This window comes from Danio rerio, chromosome 22 (genome assembly GCF_049306965.1).
Source record: "Danio rerio strain Tuebingen ecotype United States chromosome 22, GRCz12tu, whole genome shotgun sequence".
NCBI classification, from domain to species: Eukaryota; Metazoa; Chordata; class Actinopteri; order Cypriniformes; family Danionidae; genus Danio; species Danio rerio.
Window position 1 is genome coordinate 39,135,001 of NC_133197.1, and position 15,410 is coordinate 39,150,410.

At 34.2% G+C, this 15,410-nt stretch overlaps 1 protein-coding gene across 19 annotated transcripts in view; it reads right to left on the minus strand.

Annotated features, from left to right (window-relative positions):
• atp11b (ATPase phospholipid transporting 11B) overlaps nt 1–15,410 on the minus strand; it is a 108,698-nt gene that overhangs the window by 72,203 nt on the left and 21,085 nt on the right. The gene's annotated exons all lie outside the window — the stretch shown is intronic.

A 15,410-nucleotide genomic window follows, 5' to 3' on the forward strand; every position in this document is an offset into this window, starting at 1 on the left:
CACATGTGAAAAAGTAAGTCGTACTACTGTCTACTCATCCATGTGTGATCCTACTGCTCACTTTATTGAGAGCTTCTGGGCAAATGTCTGCTTAAAAATGTAGAACTATACAATAAATAATAACCCTGAACTTCTTGTCTTCCCTGCAACACCACACATTCAACATGACTCCTCAATCCAACTAGGACCATCCACCATTACCCAATGTAGTTCAGTAAGGAATAATGGGGTGTTCCTGGATGATAACACTGCAGATTTGCACTTTTTAACTTTTCGTCCATAGACACAGTGACGAGCGTTTCTTTGTCAAATCAGCGTTGTCAAATTTTGATGACGTAACCGCACTGATTCCGGAGCCTCTGAAAGTCTGTTATGTTATGTGATACAGCACTGAAAAGCTGAGATTCTCTTCTTTATGCCAATCTTTGAATTGTATGAATGGGATCAGCGGATCAAAAGTTATTAAACATTTAAGAGCAATACTTATTTTTAGCCGCGGGCGGCTGTCTCGGTCTTTAAGAGTTAAAACCGTTGATATGCAATTGTTCATGGTATGATAATCGTTCACGTTCAAATCGGGGTAGACCGTCATACCGGTATATTGTTACAACCCTACTGCTGACACATTCGAATGGTCGGGTCAGAATTTGGCGACAACAGTATGAAAGCGTGGATCCATCCTGCTTTATATCAACCGTTCAGGCTGCTGGTGGTGTAATGCTGTAGGGGAAATTTTCTTGGCACACTTTGGGACCATTAGGGACCATCACCTTCAGGACAAGTATCTCCATCTTCTGATGGCTACTTCCAGCAGGATAACGCACCATGTCATAAAGCGTGAATCATCTCAGACTGGTTTCTTGAACATGACTACGAGTTTATTGTACTCAAATGGCCTCCACATTCCCCAAACCTCAATCCAATAGAGCACATTTGGGATGTGGTGGAAGGGGAGATTGGCATCATGGATGTGCAGTCGACAAATCTGCAGCAACTGCGTGATGCTATCATGACAATATAGAGCAAAATCTCTGAGGATTATTTCCAGTAGCTTGTTGAATCTACGTCACAAAGCATTAAGGCAGTTCTGAAGGCAAAAGAGGGTCCAACCCGGTACTAGTAAGGTGTACCTAATAAAGTGGCCGGTGAGTGCATACTTTCTATGTGAATCTACGATTTGAGTTTTTACTGCAAAAGTCACACCTATAATGCTGAAATGGATCACATATAAATAATTTTGTCCATATGAGATGCATATAGTCATATTACACAGCCCAAATATTATCTACTGGTGAAACAGAGATATAACTTTAAAGCTTATGGAAAAACGGTGAGCAGAAGAAGCTGAGTGCCTGACGGCCGAATAACACTGTGCCAGAGTCATTATTAATTCAGTTAGTGTGCAGCAAAACAATTCATTATGGGAAGCACTTTCACAGCACACAAGAGCTAAATCACTTACTATTGAATTCCTATTGCCTTCTCAATTTATTTCTGAGACCCACGTGTGCGACTCAAACACTTTAGAAGTTACAAAATAATAATAAATGTGACGTCATTTCAAAGAAAGCCATATATTTGTTTAAAGCGCTTGCCAAAAAAGTTTGTTTGGTAAACGCCTGTAAACTGGTCCGTGGTGATTATGTCATAGGTGGGTGTGGCTTCTTATGGAGGTCAGACATGGGCAAATCTTGCAGGTGAAGTGGAAATCTCCCTGCATGGATTTCAGTCATGCTTGAAGTCGGGTTAAACTGGAGCTTCCTAATGACATCAGCATTGCAAGATAATTTATACTTAAAAAATAAAATGCAATATACCAAAAATGGGTTGGGGATAAAGTAAAATAATTGTAACAAAGGTGTACTGTACACATATTAAAAGCTTAGCTCACCCAAAAATAAAACTATTACAGGCTTTCCCACATAAAGACTTTACTTAGGTGGGCCACTCAGGTGTAATAACAGCTGCACAGTTTATTTGGTGTAGGGCTGGGCGATAATTACTGAATGTTTTTTATTTAGGTATTTTATTTTTTTAACCACTATTTTAAATGACCAACATTACAAAGGCAAACAGGTTTAATAGTCAAAAACAAAAATATTTAAACAAAGGAAATTTTTTAAACGCAGTAAAAAATTCAATGTATGAAACACTGCGTACGGCGAATCACACGCATATTCTCTTTGTAGATCTGTATGAACGTGAAACTGAGCGCAAAACCCCTCCCTGCCTCCTCCCCTGTATGAATATGCTAATGACTCTACTTTGGCAAAACCCAACGTAAAGGCAATGGCAAAAGCAAGCAAGAAGAGAAACTTTGAACTGAATGTGATTTGGAGGTGCTGCTTTCGGAGGTAGACCAGAGGAAAACGGTGTTATTTGCAAGTTTGTCCTCCGGAATTAATAACAAAAGAAAAAAATAGAGCGGGAGAATTTAGCTGATGCGGTTAACACAGTTGGGTCTGAACTGAGTCTGAGTCGGGATTAAAAAATAAATAAATAGTGCGATGTAAAGATGTAAAATTTGATAGTATCTTTAACAGCGTGAGTGGCGTAGCTCGTAAAACGCATGGCAACATGTTTTAACATGTTTGAGCATGAACTCGGTTCGAATCCAGCATCTGATGAAGACGCTCTTCTTTTTTCCCCCGCTACATATCAGATTTTTTTTTTCTCTTCATCACGAGGAAGACAAGTAGGAATCATTAATAAGTCTGTGCATCTTTTTTTATTTGCACATTTATTGAATGAAAATGTTTCTGATTCACGTATGCAAATTCATCTTCAGATAGTGCCTTTATGGCAATGTGTGTGCAGTCGATCACTGTGATTAAATTGGGGAAACCGGCGACCGCTGCAAATTGCGCTTTAATGTTCGGCTGGTCGACTGCATGTTATGGAAACCTTATATACCTGCTAGACATGCGGACGAACCTGTCCCATACAGCTGCCATTACACGGCTCAAAGATACTTTGTAGTGTGCAATGTAACACGACTGCCTCTAGGAGTCGCCAATGGAAATAAAACAAACACACAAGAAATGCGCGTACACCAGACATTAAGTTGGCGTGGACCAGCGCACACACTCACGTTCATTTCATCGTTAGTAAATCCAAACTTGAGCGTGAAATCTGGCGTACGCAAAGTTTTTGTGTGTACACAGCGTACTGGTAAAGCAACACATACAAAGTTTGTAAAACACACGAACGTCTAAAAATCCATTCAAATATAATTTGCTGATGTGTTTTATTCATATCAGATACACAGAGTGAAAAGTAGCTATAAAGTAACTTAGCTTATGTATGTTTTAGGACGTTATTTTAGAGTTGCAGCTATTCCTCATTTACCAACAGTTAATAAATGAAGAATAGTTGCAACAAGAATAACGTCCCAATAACATACATAAGCTGTTATCTGATACTTAACAAGTCTTTATGAAGTAATTTACTAACAGCTTGTTCATGATCTATTACTAATTTATTAGGTATAGTTATAAATCATTAAAATACAGTTAATAAGTCATTTAAAACTTGTTAGCTAACAGCTTGTAAGTTATCTATTGGCTATCTATAAGGCACAGTTATAAATAATTAACAAACTATTAACTTTTATCTAACAAGTCATTTATAACGCATTAACTAACGTTTATTAATGGTTTATTAACTAGTTACAACGGATAGTTATTCTAAAGTATTACCGTCATTGTATAACGATGGTTTGACCTGTAGACAATCCCAAAAATATAGATTGAAAGGGCTAATAATACTGACCTTAAAATAAATAAAATAATATAGTAAAAACTAAAAGCAAGAAGGTCGCTGGGTCGCTGATTCGAACCTCGGCTCAGTTGGCGTGTCTGTGTGGAGTTTGCATGTTCTCCCTGTCTTCGCGTGGGTTTCCTCCGGGTGCTCCGGTTTCCCCCACAGTCGAAAGACATGCGGAACAGGTGAAATGGGTAGGTTCATTCCGCTGTGGCGACCCCGGGTTCATAAAGGGACTAAGCCGACAGGAAAATGAATGAATAAATTAAAAACAGCTTTTATTCTAGCCAAAATAAAACAAATAAGACTTTCTCCAGAGGAATAATAATAAAGGAGATACTGTGAAAAATTCCTGAATCTGTTCAACATCATTTGGGAAATATTAGAAATGTAATGTAATGTATTTTTTATTTAGTGCCATGTCAGCAACCAAGGCTATCTTCATGGCGGGAAATATTAGAAAAAGACATTAAAAAAAAAACAATAATAATTCTTACCTCAAATGTACACACACACACGCACACGCACATGCACACGCACACATCCTCAGTCTCCATAGGCTGTTTGATGTGACATACACACATACAGTTGACGTCAGAATTATTAGCCCCTCTGCTTATTTTCCCCCCAATTTCTGTTTAGCAGAGAGAAGATTTTTTTTAACTCATTTCTCAACATAATAGTTTTAATAACTCATTTTTAATAATGGATTTATTCTATCTTTGCCATGATGACAGTTAACAATATTTTACTAGATATTTTTCAAGACACTTCTATACAGCTTAAAGTGACATGTAAAGGTTTAACTAGGTTAATTAGGTTAAGTAGGCAGGTTAGGCTAATCAGGCAAGTTATTGTATAACGATGGTTTGTTCTGTGGACTATCGAAAAAAAATTTGCTTAAAGGGGCTAATAATATTGTCCCTAAAATGGTGTTTAAAAAATTAAAAACTGCTTTTATTCTAGCCGAAATAAAACAAATAAGACTTTCTCCAGAAGAAAAAATATTATCAGACACACTGTGAAAATTTCCTTGCTCTGTTCAACATCATTTGGAAAATATTTAAATAAGAAGAAAAAAAATGTAAGGGGGCTTATAATTCTGACTTCAACTGTATATTGAGCTGGGGTTTGTGAAACACGTGACAGCTCTTTGCATAAACACAAACTCTCCATCCACCAGCTGTATGCAAATCCTCCTGCAGAGGAGCTGGACGTTTTCCTCCAAAACCCTGACTCTCAGACAGCTGCTGAATGTCTACACTGAATCAGAAAAGGCTGGGAAATCTCTGCAGAGCCACGTCATCCAGCCTCACTGGCAGCACATGTGTTCAATTACAGCCTGATTCTGTTGACTGAACCTTTGTGTGTGTGTGTGTGTGTGTGTGTGTGTGTGTGTGTGTGTGTGTGTGTGTTTCCCTCCCATTTCCCCCTCCACATTTCCGAGAGCGTCTCCTTCTGTCTGCCAACACGAACATCTTTTGCTGCTTTTTTTTTTTTTTACCCCAAAGCTGACGCCACCATGATTACGAAAGCATTTAAACAGATTCATAGATTTGTTAACCAGTTAAACTCTGCTGTTATTTTGGGATTTCCGCCTGGATTTTGCCTACCCAAATTTAAAAGCTTCCCAAATCCACATGCAGAGGTGTAAATGCGAAAATTTGGTATCATTTTAAAGAAAACCCTTTGCATTTTCATAAAACTATTGAAAGTGTTTAAAATACCTGTATATGTCATCTGTGTTATAATAAACACCTAAAAAAAGAGGCGCTTTTTGTATTTGTATTTATAAACTCAAATTTGAAAGTGTACTTTTAAGGTTGTGTGTGGTCTAGCGTGCTGTAATTAATGTTGGTGTTTCCTGCACATGTCTGTAATCATAGGAAAAAAGAAAAATGTCTCCACCATAATCTATGCAAAAGTTATTGTATTGCAACTGCTGAGAGGTGCTGTACAAGCCACAGGGAGCGATCATTGTTTTCACTATTCTTTTGTTTGATCAAACATAATTCACTGTGTTTGGAGCACGTCAGACATATAAAAGGATTACTTATGCACATCAGCTCAAAAACAGAGGAGAATGGCCCTGAAGCGCACAGCATAAGGTAAGAGATGACAGCTGTCTGTGCTATCTGGGGCTGCTTATTGATCATAAATGTATTGTTTTCACTTCTGCGCCATGGAAACACTGCGATTAATTCAGCAACTGTTTGATATGTGAATATAATTCAGTAAACAGAACGCTAGAACCGTATGAGCACCGGCAAGAGCTTTCATTTGAGCTATAACTTGTACATGTGTCATATGAAAAAAATGAAAATGAACCAATGTTCAATACCCAGCTCGGGTATTCAAAATACTGTGTATTTAAGTGTAAATAACTTTTGTACAGTAGAATAAAAACCAAAGTGATGCATATGTGCATAAAATATAGATTCTACACTTTCAAATGAAACCACTTAAGAGGGTCTGGTGTAATGCAGCCCTTTAAATCTTAAAGTGAATATCGATGACGTCACCAGCCCGGTACCGGGTCTGCAGAGTTAAACTGCTTAAGAACAGATTAAGGGGAAATGTTTAAGGAAGGATGACAGAGATTCTTCTCAGCTCTACCGCAACATTAGAGATCATTGAGAAATGAGTCATGATTTGTCAAGATCAAAACATCTATGAGCAATTCCAGCGTTACGGATGCGACATTTGCAGTAAAAACGTAAAACATACATGCAGAGAGAAACTATGTTGACATCATATTAAAACATGTTTATATTTTTCAAAACTAGTTAAAGGGCACATAGTTTACCCCTTTTTTTAAGATTTAATGTTAATATTATTGTTGTTCTGAGTGTGCCAGTTTAGGTTCATTTCAAAACACAGTTCAGATTTGTTTATTATAATGTGTTATGAAGTGTTATTTTGGGGGGGTGGTGTACTAGGGCTGCTCGATTTTGGGAAAAATCATAATCACGATTATTTTGGTCATAATTGTAATCACGATTTTTTAAAACGGTTTTCAGTTGAAGTCAAAATTATTAGCGCTCCTGAGAATTTTTTTTTAAATAAATATTTCCCAAATGATGTTTACAGAGCAAGGAATTTTAACAGTATTTCCTTTAATATTTTTTCTTCTAGGCTTATTTGTTTTATTTTAGCAAGAATAAAAGCAGGTTTAAATGTTTTGAAACCCATTTTAAGGTCAATATTATTAGCCCCCTTACGCAATGTTTTTTTTTTTTGATTGCCTGCAGAAGAAACTACTGTTATACAATGACTTGCCTAATTACTCAAGTGAAGCCTTTGAATGTCACTTTAATCTAAATGCTTGTATTTTGAAAAATATTTAGAAAATTATTATGTACTGTCATCATAGCAAAGATAAAAGAAATCAGTAATTAGAAATGAGAAATCAAAACTATTATGGTAAGAAATAGGTTTAAAAAAAACTTCTTTCCATTAAACAGAAATTGGGGAGGAAAAGGGTTGCTAATATTCAGGAGGGCTGATAATTCTGACTTCAACTGTGTACATTATTTTCCACCCTGCAAAGGAATAAGAAATAAATACAATAGAATAAAAATATAAAACAAACTGTGCTTTAAGCATCTTCACTGTAGGAAAAACACTTTAGCTACAAAAATCCTTCAGTCAACAGCAGAGAGGGATTTTCTCGTTTTGTTAATGATAAAACAGGTGGCAGCAAAAATAGTGCGCTGTCTCTTTAATGGTTTCTCTTTCACGTGTCTTTTGATTCTCAACTCGTTTGTTTATTACACAAATGAGGGTTAAAATGAATATTCACTAATCACAGTGTTTTGACACCTATTTGACCATTAAATCGCTCACGTTAAGATGACTTTAGATGTCTGCGCTCCTCTGCTCGTCTCAGTGTGCGAATGAGACCGAATGCTGACTGGCCGCATGCTTCTGGCTGCACACACGCATAAGCACGCGCTCTTTCACGCTTTTAAGAGCAACACGTGTACAACTGGAAAGGGGGCGGTATATGATGCAATAATCGTTTATCTCAATTAATGCTTTTTCATAATTGTTTGAAGCCAAATCGAAATTTTTTCAATTTTTCGATTAATTGCACAGCCCTAGTGTGTACACAAGTCACTGTTTTAGGGGTGTGTTGCTTCACACGAAAATTGGTTTCAACATCCCACCCAACGTAACAAGCGGGCAAAGCTAAGAGCTCCTCCGCTCTGTGTTTGGCAACAGACAGGCAGACAGAGAGAAGCAACATGAGTGAGGGGATCAGCATTCAGCTGTACATGTAATAACAAATAACAATATACAGGGGAACTAATAATTCAGACTTCAACTGTAAATGGCATTAACAGGAGAGCAAACACTGCTGTATCTCCTCAAATGCTCACTGAGGCGAGCAGAGCGAGCTGAAAAAAATAATTACAGTGAGGCACAGCTGTGTGTCGGCTCAGCTTTGCTGCTCGCTGGCTAAAACTCACTCTTAATTCCCAGTTATTTAACAAAGAAAGTTGGAGAGGGCGCTCAATCTGCTCTGCGCATTGTGTAACACAGCCTGTGAGTTTGATTATGAGGAACGGGTCCGTCACTCCACTCAAGCACCTTTAATTAAACACTCGTTTAGGAAGCGAAGGCTAATGAGACGCTGACTCACAGCTACTTCCCCTTATCCTCCGATGACCTGTCGGAAAGTCCACTGAAAGTTCGCTTGGTTGGAGCAAGAATTAAAAGGATGAGTAAGGACAACTGGATGGCCACAAGAGAACTGAAGGATTATTGTGGCCACAAAACTGGCAATATATTATTCATAATCATTCATATACATTAAAGTATATATATATATAAATTTGACTTTGACATGCTAAAATGGCTTGATTTAGATATTGTGTTATGTCCACATGCCTTCTCATTCATTTAACTTCTTGTGTGTATTCTTGTGTATTCTTCTTGTGTATTAGCTTGCTCAGTGTGCATGAGCAAATGGGTTGTGTCACAATGCAATCAGCTTTTATTTCGTGACTTTTCACGGCTCAAAATTAAGGATTTACCAAATTTATCTCTGACTCCACCAAATAAGTATTTCTGAGCCAAAACTTTTTAAACTGTAAAAACAAGTATATATATATGCTTTATGTGTATATATATATATGCGTGTGTGTGTTTTCCATTGCAAAATTGTCTGCAAATTTCTGGAAATTACCACTACAAGATCAGTCATTAAAAAAAATAAAATAAAAAAATTGGAAAAAAATAATAATAAAAAAACTATAACTGTCCTATGTATATTAAAAAAATATAAAACTATATCATGCTATGCTGTTATGATGCATTTTTTTCAATCCTAGCTTGAATATTTATTGATTTTGTTTTAATTAATGTGGTTTTTAACCACTTTAAATAAATTTTTTGGAATCAAAGTGGTGATGTTCTGACCTTCATCTGTCTATTATTGTTTTTTTTTTAAACACCCGACAGTCTAGCACTCCTTGATTTATATTGTGCACTTGAGTAACTGCTGAACATGAGCAACATGTTTACTTTTAATCATTGGTTGTTTTCATTTAAAATATTGATAATAATTATTATCTTTATAGATAAAGGTGTGTGTGTGTGTGTTTGCTGGCTTATTAGTTTTTGCTGCAATACTGCTGCAAATTAGTGCTGAGAACTATGAAAGATCTTATTACACAGGCGACTAATGCAATTTAGTTGTTGTGACAGCTCTAGTATAAGAGGAACACTCACTGTAATTGAAAAACAAACATTTTGGCAAATACAAACGCATGTTGTAAATCCTCCAATCATCTGAATAAGCACTAATTATTAATAATCATGAGCTCTGTGCACTATTCTCCGTGTCTGATTCGCTCTGATATTTAAATGTTTCTGTCATGTAAAATTATGTAATCACATCTTTATAATTTAACGTCAATCATATTATTTTGCGCACATATCAACAAGTAATCTCCACATTAGTTAGACTGTTGCTGCTGGGTTTTATTAGTGTTGATTTTTGGTGGGTTTTTTTTTCAAATATAATAAATTTGTTGCAAAAAATGTGACATCAGTTCCTCAAATAGGGATGCAACGATTATAAATTTTGGCAGAGCGATTATAGTCTGAGGAATAATCACGGTTATCATGATTATTATGCATTCATTAATTTCAAAACACTGCTAGTTTAGAAAACTCACATAAAACTCCTTATATTTTAAAGTGTTGTGTATTTCATTTTACATTGTCATTTAGCAGACGCTTTTATCCAGAGCGACTTACAAATGAGGACAAGGAAGCAATTTACACAACTATAAGAGCAACAATGAATAAGTGCTGTAGGCAAGTTTCAGGTGTGTAAAGTGTAAGAAGCAAAACATTAGTAAATTTTTTAAATATTTTTTTTTTTGTAATACAGTTAGCGGTACAACCAGAGAGGCAATTGCAGATTAGGAAGGGAAGTGGAGACTAAATAGTTGAGATTTTAGTAGTTTCTTGAAGACAGCGAGTGACTCTGCCGTTCTGATGCAGTTAGGGAGTTCATTCCACCAACTGGGCAGATTGAATACGAGAGTTCGGGAAAGTGATTTCTTCCCTCTTTGGGATGGAACCATGAGGCGACGTTCATTCACAGAATGCAAGTTTCTGAAGGGCACATGCATCTGCAGAAGTGAGAGCAGATAAGAAGGAGCAAAGCCAGAGGTCGCTTTGTAAGCAAACATCAGAGCTTTAAATTTGATGCGAGCAGCAACTGGCAGCCAGTGCAAACGGATAAGCAGCGGACCAGTTCAGCGGATTATTGCTGATCAGTCACTAAATAATATGACACAAAACAATAATAAAAAACAAACAATAGTCCGTTTCTCTTTGGACTTAAAAATATAGGAGAAAAAAAGTTTTGCCATTTAAACAAAAGTAATAATTTTACACTGAAAATAAATGTCAATAAACAAAACAAATAAAATTTAAATGAATAAATAAAATGTTAATAAATATATAAAAATAAAAAAATAAATACAATAAATACAAATTAATTAAAATAAATACAATAAATAAATAGGATAAATTACAATAAATAAATAAATACAATTTAAATAAATTTACATAAATTAACTAATTAATTAATTAAATGTAAATAAATAACAAATAATTGAAAATAAATAAATATCAAAATAAATAGATTAAAAATAAATGAAAATATATTAAAAAAATATTTAAAATACTTTAAAATTAATAAATTAAATAAATAAAAATAATAAATAAATAAAATTCTAATAAATAAATAAAATAAATAAATAAGATTAAAAATCAATCAATAAATCAATAAGTAGCATTTAAATAAGTAGTATTTTAGAACAAGAAAGGTTGCTAAACCTTTTTATCAACTTTATAACAAAATTGTTAGTTTTTTTTATTTTAGTATTTTTTTCCCCTAGTGTAGGGCGCTCGCTGCACTCTTTCAACTAGTAGGTGCGTCTAGAAAGCACCAGTCTGTTGCTCCACATATGCAAGCCACGCGCCTCCATTGGAAATAACGAACTTGCGCGTTTAAAAGACGCAATATGTGACAGGCCCTTAGTTAATAGCCTTAGCCATAGTTAATCCAGTGTGCATGGTGTCCAGTACAAGCCCGGAACTTCAAATTAGCACTCAGTTGGCATCACTTTAAGTTGCAGCAGTTTTGTTTCCTGCAGAAACACGGTGTTGAGAAGCCTTCACGATTAATTAAACATGACGAATTAAATCGTGGTTAATAGTGAAATTGGTAATCGTTGCATCCCTACCCTCAAACTGCATTGACAACACTGCCAAAACATAATGTTTCTATCTATTATTAAACAGAACTATATTATGTATTGCTTTTTATCATTGTTTTGAAAAGCTATATCTCACAGGAGGGCTAATACTTTGACTGCAACTGCACTTGGTGTATTCACAGAAGTGGATACATCACATGCACTGTTTGGTCCGACTGTATCGTTGGTGATTATGAGCGCTGGAAGCAGCTGGTATGAGCAGATGAGCTGGCGTTAAGATGACGTTGGCAGGAGAAGAGCAAACAGAGAGCAGCTCACACTCCGCTTTAGCCTGAGCTCTGACTATAAGCTCCGACACTCAGGATCACATTCATGAGCACTTCAGGAAAGATCTGTTACTGTGTAAACTTAGCGGCTCAATGTGATCCAAGTAGGGCTGAGCGATTAATCGAAAGGAATCCCAAACCGAAATTCATAACATGTGATAACCAATGTACACACACACAGAGACACATTTAAACAGGGTACATGCAGGAGCCCTAAAGGTAATTTCAATAGCTTTTTAAAGACCTGGTCGTCACTTCAAGTCCTAATTAGTATCAAACTTTAACTTAATAAACATTTGTAGTTAAATAAATGAATGGAGCACAACCGTGCAACAGAACTCAGATAAGCTCGGATGAAACAAGGCTTGAATGAATAAAGTTGCGTGGTTGTTTTCAGTGACAGGTTTCAGCCACTCGTCTTCCTCCAACCAGAAGTGCGCAAACTTACATTTTGCCGTCTGTTTCACTACATGTGGAGAGCGTCACATCACCTTTTGTTTGTTGCAAATTACATGACATCACCCAGACCGAGAAGCTTGGCCAGACGCGCCCTGACAAGAACCAATCGCGTGGATCGAGCATGCCATTGTTACTATTAGGAGGAAAATAAATATATTTATACTTATTTTTTTGGAGATAAACCCTTTGGACAAAGCTTGAACAAAATTTAAGATCACATAAAAATGTGATTAAAGACTTTAATAACTTTCAAGGGCCTTACTTTTCTCATAAATGATTTATCAACTTTTAATAATTTTTAAGACCCCGCGGAAACCCATACAAGTTGTTCATTTATTTGTGTTCTTTTCATATTTCATCATTTTAAAATAATATACATTTCTTGATTTATTATTTTATATGATCCATATTGATTTATATTCATTAATCCGTTAGTTGTTTTACACTTTAAAGTGCGCCGACATATAGCACCATAGTGCTCAGGGCGACCAGAGTTCAATTCCCAGCTTAAGGCCCTTTGCCCATCCTTCCCCTCTCTTTGCTCCAAATGCTTTCCTGTCTGTCCTCCACAATCTTATCCAAATAAAAGGTGAAAACCCCTTAAAAAAAAAAGAAAAAAAAATGTTTGCAGAAGTTGCTGGTCATTTTCCACTTTGCCTTTAGGAAAAGGATGCTTTTAATACCATCTATGTCATTATATACATCTAATAATAAGCTAAAAATAGTTTATGTTTGTAAGTATGAGTTTAATTATGAGGTAGAAGTCTTAGTTAATTGCTTATTAATAGTGACAATACAGTAAAATACAAAAATACAAAAATACATTTAACAGTCTGTATAACCAGTAGTATTATTATAAGTAGATATTGAATTCTAATTAAATGTTGTTAATTATTGTCGTCTTTTGTGGATTTGTGTTTTATTTTAGTTTATTTTTAAATCATTTTAAATGAACATCATCATAAATCTTGTATAACATTATTTTGACTTTACTGTAATTTTAGATCAATGTGATGACAGTGTGCCTGTAAACACATGCGTCCTTTGACTTTGCTTATTATCTATTATTAAATATGCAAGCACTCTCCATCAGCAGTAAAATATTAGATCACAACAAGCCGGACAAGCACATCCACTGAACGGAAACATGACGCTTTCAAGAGTTCCATTGTGTCATCTTTTATGTATTTAAAAATATTCATCTTTTAAATTTAGAAAAATATAAAACATTTAAATGTATTACAATAAAATATTTACACTATTTGTTTTTTATAGTAATTGTATAACAGTAATTTTATAAATTATATTAAAAACAATAATAATATTTCCCAGAGATGGGTTGTGGCTGGAAGGGCATCCGCTGCTTAAAAACCTGATGGATAAGTTGGCGGTTCATTTCTCTGGGGCGAGCCCGGATTAATAAAGGGACTAAGCCGACAAGAAAATGAATGAATGAATGATCAATAATAATAGTAATTTTATTATTATTATTACTACTATTCAAATAAATTATTATTATTATTTTATTATTGTTATTATTTTACTATTATTATTATTATTATTATTATTATTATTATTACATGAAGCGGCTTCTGGATCCAAGCACCATATCAAATCGTGGAGACTCAACAATTGGTAATAATCAACATTTACAAAGCATTATTATTATTATTATTAATAAAATGTGTATTATTATTATTTTTACTATTATTATCATCATCATCATTATTATTATTGTTATTTTTATAATTGTTAATAAAATGTGTATTATTATTATCATTATCATCATTATTATTATGGTGATTCATTTTTTTTTATAAACTGTAAAAACATTGGTGTTTGTGATGCTGCAAGTCCACCACGATTACATATAAAATTCACTTTATTGTGTAATATGACTAAAATGTGGACATAAATAAATATTTTATCAATTGAAATGAGTAGTGGCTTGGACCAGGAAACAATATTTCATACGTCACAACTTAACAAACGAATTATTGCTACTATTACTGTTATTATTATTATTGTTATTATTAGTAGTATTATTATTAGTAAAATCTTTATTATTTTTAAAATCATTTTAAGTTTAAGCTTTTAGTAGTAGTAAAAGTATTACTATTAAAACTGCTTCTACTACTATTATTATTAAAATGACTATTATTATTATTATTAGTGTTATTATTATTATTACTATAATATTATTATTAATATATGAATGGTTTTATTTTTATTAGTAGTAAAATTGTTGTTGTTGTTATTAATATTATTATGATTGTCATTATTATTATTTTTGTAATGTTTTTTATATTAATATTAAAATTACTATTTTTATTTTGCCCACTGACATAAAACATCTCTTATGCCAATTTTTATTTCAATTTATTTAATTTATTTATAATAAATTCTTTATTATTATTATTATTACAAATTTTATTGTAATTATTATTATTAGTAGTAAAATTATTATTATTAAAATTACTATTATTATTATTACAATATTTATTGTTGTAGTAATTGTATTATTATAAGAAGTAGTAGTAGAAGCAGTAGAAGTAAAATTATTATTATTATTATTATTATTATTATGCCCCACTGACATAAAAAATATCCTTTTTATAGACATTTTTTTTATTTTTAATTGTTTTTAAACTGTCACAACAATGTTTCACTGGGCAATTAGATTGTCTTTAAGCATGTCTCTGTTTGAGAAGACTAAAGCTTTGGTTCTCTGGGCTGATTTTATGACATACAGTAATGCCTGTAAATGAGAGAGGAATTAAATCCACAAAGTTTGTTGACCTTTGCAGACACATAGAATTCTCACTGGAGGCTCATATTTGACAGGAACAACTACAAGAGGTGCTGTGGGAAGTCCAGCTTTTCAACACCGTCAAATGAAGCAAGTGCTGAAAGCTAAAGCGCAACACTGTCATCATAAATTAAGTGTGCAATCGCCCTTGTGGCTTTAAAATGCAATAAAAGAAGTGGATAAAAGCTCTAAACTAAAAGAATAAACGTGACTATTACTTGGGATTAAATCAGAATAAAATGATTGTGGTTATCATTATATCCTGTCATCATGCAGACTTTTACAGTATCATCTGAAACAGAGCAGATCTGA